Source organism: Sardina pilchardus, chromosome 6 (assembly GCF_963854185.1).
Source record: "Sardina pilchardus chromosome 6, fSarPil1.1, whole genome shotgun sequence".
Classification (NCBI taxonomy): Eukaryota; Metazoa; Chordata; class Actinopteri; order Clupeiformes; family Clupeidae; genus Sardina; species Sardina pilchardus.
In genome coordinates this window covers 531,704-538,754 of record NC_084999.1, presented here as the reverse complement: position 1 = coordinate 538,754, position 7,051 = coordinate 531,704, and positions in this window count along the sequence as shown.

The window sequence follows — 7,051 nt, the reverse complement described above, 5'->3', positions numbered from 1 at the left end:
TTTGACAACACTCCCAGTGTTTTCAAGGCATCAAGGTTTTATTGAATGCTACCTCTGACTTAGAATGCATTACTTTGCACTTGCATAGTCTTTCATTTAGGAATTTTAAGAGCAATAAACATACATTGCAATGTTTTATTTCATTCAGATATGTAAATCAACATGTATATATTGCAATTAGTCAATTAGTGGGGAGATAATCGATAATCGAATCGAATCGAAATCGAATCGAACTGAAAAAATGAATCGTTAGATTAATCGATGCATCGAAAAAATAATCGCTAGATTAATCGTTTAAAAAATAATCGTTTATCCCAGCCCTAGTTTCAATGCAGTTTCCCATTGCCAAACAACTAAGTTGCTAACAGGTTAGCAACTATGGTTTTGGGAAACGCACCCCAGTTCAGTAGTTCAGTAGGCTAAGAAGTGCAGTGTTATTTTATTTAAACACTCCACGTTTATTGCCATGGGAGAACAGATGAATGTAATGTAAAAGGTCTGTAAGTGTAATTTACAGTAGTCTGTAACTGGTTGAACTTGAGCAATAAACTAGGCTATTGTACTAGGCTATGCAAGATAAAATATTAGCCTACGACTGCTGCAGAGGCGATTGCTCATTGAGTGCAGGGGAGGCTCAGCCTCCTCTAAAATATCACGGAAAATTGCATGAAATAATGCCTATTATGAGCTACATTAGCAAGCCTAATATTTCAACTAGAACATGCTAAAAACGTGTTCAACTTCATGGCTATATCGTTATAGTTTCGTTTTGCAACAAGGTTTTGCCTGTCATCTATCGTGATTTCGCACGTCTAATGCATTGCTGTGACGACACGATCCATTAAAATCCCCAGAGAGGCTCGGCCTCACTGAACTTCGATGGCACTACGGAGTGGGCTGGTCTCAGTGCAGGAAAAGCTAGATTAATATTGGATAAACGCCGCAAAATCGTCATATCCAGGGAAGCCCGGCCTCTCTGGGGGTGAATGGGACAGTGGGATGGCTCGGATGCCGAGCTTCTGTATGATGATTGGAGGAACCGTCATTTTTTTTGATTGACAAGCATATTTCGCGATTGCACAGGAAGTTTCAATAGAGACGGGCTCTGGTTTCAAGTTCAGGGATGCGTGAAATTACGGAACCTTACAGGGTTGGCAGGTGAACTCGAGAGGCAAGGCTCAAATTTTAATAATTCTATTGCATGTTGTACACAACATACCCTATCAATAAAACCGTAATGTGGAGTTACAGAGTTCGTGATTTGCATTTGTTTCAGTTGTGTATTTAGGCTAAGTTGTAGGCTAGCCACATAGCTCGCTATAATAACTGTGTTGCTTGGCTAAATTGCTAATGTTTACTTGAATTTTATAAGCTATTTGATAGCATGTCCCACCATGGGAGATTCCAAATAAAACAGCAAGGCATATGAACGTAGAATAGTCACGTACTATAAAGGCTACCAAATAGCATATTTAACCCCCCAAAGTGAACTGGTAAAATGTAAGCTTAGTTCTAATCTAACCAAGCCAGCTCAGAACCTACGTATCTGACGAATCCAGCGCCGGATTCGTCTATAGGCTACTGTTTGGTCTATTCTGTTTTAGGATATATTTCCCCCTCAAATAACAATATAGCAGCAATAATATTAATTTAATAGTTGACCATTTTTATCAGAGCTTCCCCTGTTCCAATGAGCAGCAACCGCCACTGGACTCCTGGTGCTAAGAACTGGTTTCTTAACTAATGAGGTGCCCTCAACATACACGCTACAGATTCATCCTCAGGAATAGGACCCCAGCCCTCATATCAACCCAAATCCCAATTGAAGGAGGAGGTGAGCAATACAATACAATAATTAACTATCCTAGTTATTCATCAAGGCAAACATTTGATCACATACAGTAAGTCAATAAAGACAACAATTGCAATGCATGATTGACACCCTGATGATGTTTGCTGGAGAGCTCTGAAGTATCCCCAATGTGCATACAGAATGTTATAAATCCATATAAAGTGATGCATGAAGTTCTCTCAACACATGAACATTTGGCTTGAAAGAACTGCATAGTGGCCTAACAATATTTGCTCATATAAGAAAACCGATATATTCCATAATATGTAGCCTACCATGGCATTTCATTTGAAGGCAACAGTCTATTCAGTGTGATTCAAACAGTTGTGCATGTATTTTATTAATAAAAATAATAATTATATATATATATATATATATAATATATATACAATGGGGAGAACATGTATTTGATAGGCTACCATGCTAAAGTTGCCTAAAAAGAGGTATATAAAATCATCATTTGACAATTGATCTTAATGCCTTAATTAAAAAAATGAGTACGGCATTAAGATCAGTTGTCAAATGATGATTTTATATTCCTCTTTTTAGGCAACTTTAGCATGGTATCAAATACATGTTCTCCCCACTGTGTATATATATATATATATATATATATATATATATATATATATAATTTATTTATTTATTTATTTTATTTTTTTGAGGGGGAGGGGGGGCCCTAAATCGAAATCTTTCATGGGGCCCAGAATTTCTGGCGGCGCCCCTGTCTGTAACAGTGAGTTTTGGAGATTTTTTTATTTCTCTTACCATCCTCCTCACTGTGCGTGGTGGCAAAATAAACTTGCGTCCTCTTCCAGGCTTGTTTACCACTGTTCCAGTTGTTTTAAGCTTCTTAACGATTCCTCTGACCATAGATATGGGCAGGTGTGCGAGTGCCTATTTTCTTATAGCCATTGCCTTACTTGTGAAGGTCGACACACATCTGCCTTACTTGAACAGTGTGTTCCTTTGTCTTTCCCATGTTGAAGAGAAATGGCCTCTGTGTCACGTCATATTGATAGCCCAGGGAAACAGGATGTTAAGAATTACTACTTAAATGTTCCTACATACTCTGATTGACTTTGTAAACTACTGTAGAAATGACAGAAATGACAGAAATACTTTAATTACATTTATTTCCTAGGAATTGTTAGGGGTGCCAATAATTGTGGAACAGGTGATTTTATGAAGAATAATTATTTTTTAATGTGGGATTTTTTTCCTTCTAAATAAATGCACTTGTATTAAAGGTTGGATTTTACACTTTTTTTCATTGTGGTCCTATATTATTTGGAAAAAAAAATAATTTATTAGAAGCTAAAAAACACATCTTAACCAGGGGTGCCAATAATTGTGGAGGGCGCTGTATGTGGCACAAATTCTAAGACAGGAATTTTGACGAAAATAGGCATTTCTATCTAACCGCCTTTCCGCTAGCAATATGACGTATGGCGTATGACGTATGGCGAGGGACATAAGAACGCACGCCCAGTTCTGTCATTGTGGCTGTAGATGTAGTTAGACAGCAGTCGTGAGAGACAGAGCAAACGAGAGATAAAGTTTTCAATCGAGGTTAGAGATGGTGAATTACTGTGTTTGTGGTGGTTGCACTAGGTCCATCATTTTCCGAGCAAGAAAAGCAAGTCTTTTCGATCTTGGGTGCGTTTTGTGCAGGTGAAAAGAGGAGACTTCACTGCCGCATCAGTCAGCACACACTCGGTCGTTTGTGGCGCTCAATAGCCTATGCATCTATCTCTCGACAACAGACGCTGTCCACCGCCGCCGCCATAGCTTCAGTGTCTGCACAAGCACCTAGTCAACAAACGGTTTATCAGCCACCAGAGAAAGTCTTGCCTCCATTACTAATCTGCCCACTCTCCCTGCCACTTGTAGGCCAAACCGCGTAGCCTACGGATTTTTACACACATTGTGAGACATGACTGATAGACTGTTATTGTAGCTATGGCAAGGTCATTAACGGTAGGGCTGTCAATCTTCCTCCATTATCCCATTCGAATTTCATTCATTATTTTTTTTTTTTTTTATATTCAAATATTTAATGGTCAATTTTGACTCATTAATATTAACTGTATATCTATCTACTCGCACTGTAAAAACTGGCTTATGAATCGCCACTGCCTATGACATCGTAGTTGACTTGTTTTACGTGATAGCCGTCTACATTCACGTAACAGAAATAACAGGCTCAAGAGGATTTTTCGCTGTGTGAAAGGTAAGCTACTGTAGATGTGTTTTGGTCCTAGGTTGTCTGAAGCCGACTGCTGCCATTTCAGTTAGCTCGTTGGCTAGTTGCCTGCCCAGCAAGCAAATAACGTTCTGCTAACTTTAAGTAACGTTAGCTTTTGGTTCCCCTATGGTTCGTTTTTCAGCAACCTACTACTAACGTTTAGAGAACGTTATCTCCAGGTTGTCAAAACAAATAACGTTCCCCTAACGTTTTTACAACTAAAAAAAGGAACGTTATATTTTGGTTGAATCCCAGCAAGCAAATAACGTTAGCCATTGGTTCTCCTGTGGTTAGTTTATCAGTAACCTTCTAATACCCTGGAGAGAACGTTAGCTCCAGGTTATCAAAGTTACCCGAACTTTATTACAACTAAAGAAAAAAACTTTATATTCTGGTTGCATTTCTCTTTTCACACAACGTTGCTACTTAGTTGTTTTTTGGTATCTTATTTGTATAACCATATCGATATTTTCTGGCTATGTGCGTGGGGTTGATTATTGTTGATGAAAATCGCCCCAGAGTTTCTATGAGTTTCCAATTGAACACGGCCAGCAGCCACACTGCAACTTAGTCGGAATAATTTATTGCAAAATCGACATATAAGCCTATTCTATTCTTCCCCCCTCTGTTGGATTGATATTCGGCCGACCAGAGCCAGCCCGTCTATCTAAGAAGGGGCCAGCGCGAGAAGAAGCTAGGTTGAGAAAAGCTAGCCTACTTCCATCTCGGGTCCGTGAAAAAAAACAGCCAGCTCTGGTGTGTTGGTGTGTTGCAGAAAACCTCGCTAACACAGAGATAAAGTTACTCACGTAGGCTAATGGCTGTATATCGATCACATTCTTCACATCGTTCTCCATGCACTTGTTCCATTAAGTCCAACAGTCAACAGGCTTTTAAAAAACACTGTACAGGGTAAACCGGGTGGAAGAGCTAGCTAGCCATAGTCCCAGGCAGGCACACAACGATTTCATGCCAACTAATCTGACGAATAGTGTTGGATTAATCCATTATCAATTAGAGTGGCACCTGAAATGCATTCATGTTTTTAAAGCTTTATTTGTTATGAAAATATGATGAGGACTGAATTCTTGATGAATTCTTTCTCAAACGTTGAGACTGCATCTTAAACAGCACAATGTTCCCGGGGGAGAATTGTTTTATATTAACACGTAGTCCAAGTTATAGCCTATGTTTAGGCTACTGTGTTGTTCACTCAGCCTATCCCACAATTCCCAGTCCCAATTTAAAACAACATAAACCAAAATCAATCATAATTCTGAACCGAGGACTTTTAATGGCATACGATGCAATAAAAACAGCCAGTTTTGAATTTTGAAACAGTGTGTTAGGCTAGCGCCTGCTTTGCTGATGTTTTGATCTGATTAATCGTTTATAGGAAAAAAGACACCGTAGACAAGAAAGTATTAGACCTAACCGCATTTAAATATTTAGCTGACACATACGTTAATTAACTGGCCGTATTCGTCGCAGTTCAGCAAGCAGCTAATGGTAAGTGAAAGAACATACGTATAGTGAATTGTCATTTCCTTAATCATCAGAGACGTTCGCTCTCCCAGTTCACAGACAGCCTGCCGTCGCAGACGGCGAGTGTACAGCGGAGCCATGTCTGGATGTCACGATAAATCTACATATTTTTTCCCCTTTACACTTTGTTGCTAGGAGGTTAGGGGAACGTTAATGCAACCAAATATTGTTAAGTTCCCTAAAGGGTAGGAGAACGTTCTGCTAACCAAAATAAATAACCAGAAAAAAACGTTGTATTTTCGTCAAGAAAACTTTCCTGGGGAACCATGGGGCAACTTTCAGGCAATGTTCCCCTAACCAAGAAAAAAAACGTTCTAAAAACGTTCTCCTAACCAGAAATTGTTAGCTGGGTGGCTAGTTACCTAGCATTAGGCAAACGTTCCAAAAAGACGTGCTGGCCTTACTGTCAGACGGTTTTGGTAACATAGCAACAATAAACAGTTGACCAAAGCATCGAGAAAAGGAGGAGGGCGCTCTCAGCAGCACTTAAAGCTGTCATTCGCTAAATATAGTCAAAGATTGTATAGTTACTTTATAAACCGTCTCTGATAGTCAACACTTTACATTTTTCATAATCATAATTATAGACATGATCACATCGATGTCGGTTTCATCGTCCACATCCATAGCTACTTGAGTTCGAACTTCACCGGACTCCCTCGGGAGTCGTCACGTCCGGTCAGGGCTATTATGCGGAAGTTATTTGATCACAACGTTATCTACAAATATCGTTGTTATATATTTCTCCGGTTCTGAAATTCTAGTTGTTTGGTCATTAGTATACACGATGCTGTATAGGGGTATCCAACCTGCACGCTGCTCTTTAAGGGACGGAGCAAGATACTTCATGAGAAGCCACGTCCTGGAACCCGAATCGCAAGAGGGGGGGTCAAAATCCCACTTTATGCAGAGCAGAGGCAGCAACTGTTCCATTGAAGTCTATGGACATCGATCAGAATTTCATGTATATGCTAAAATCTTGGTTCTCTAGAGTTAGGAATGTGAATTTTGGGCACGGTTTCATGACCCTCAACCCCTTCTGACCACTTCGGGTACATTTTTAGCATTTTTGAGAATTCCAGTCAGTTCCGACTTTATATCAGGTGTGCCCCCTCTTGTTTATTCTGCTGATGTTGGCCGGTTGCTACGTACGCTCTACCTTGACAACACATTAGCCAGCCAGCTGAACCAAATCCTGATTTGTGCTAACGACTATCAGATGGCGCTGAGCAGCGACATATTTCCATTATTTATTAAATTCCTTGAAAGTGTACATGCTTTGTGTGTGTTATTTTCCATATTAGAATTAATAAATTTAGAAAGCTTGAAAGGACAGAAAGATTATTTTGGAGCATCATCAAGCAACTGATAGCAATTGCATTGAAAATCGAGTACTTGATTTTACA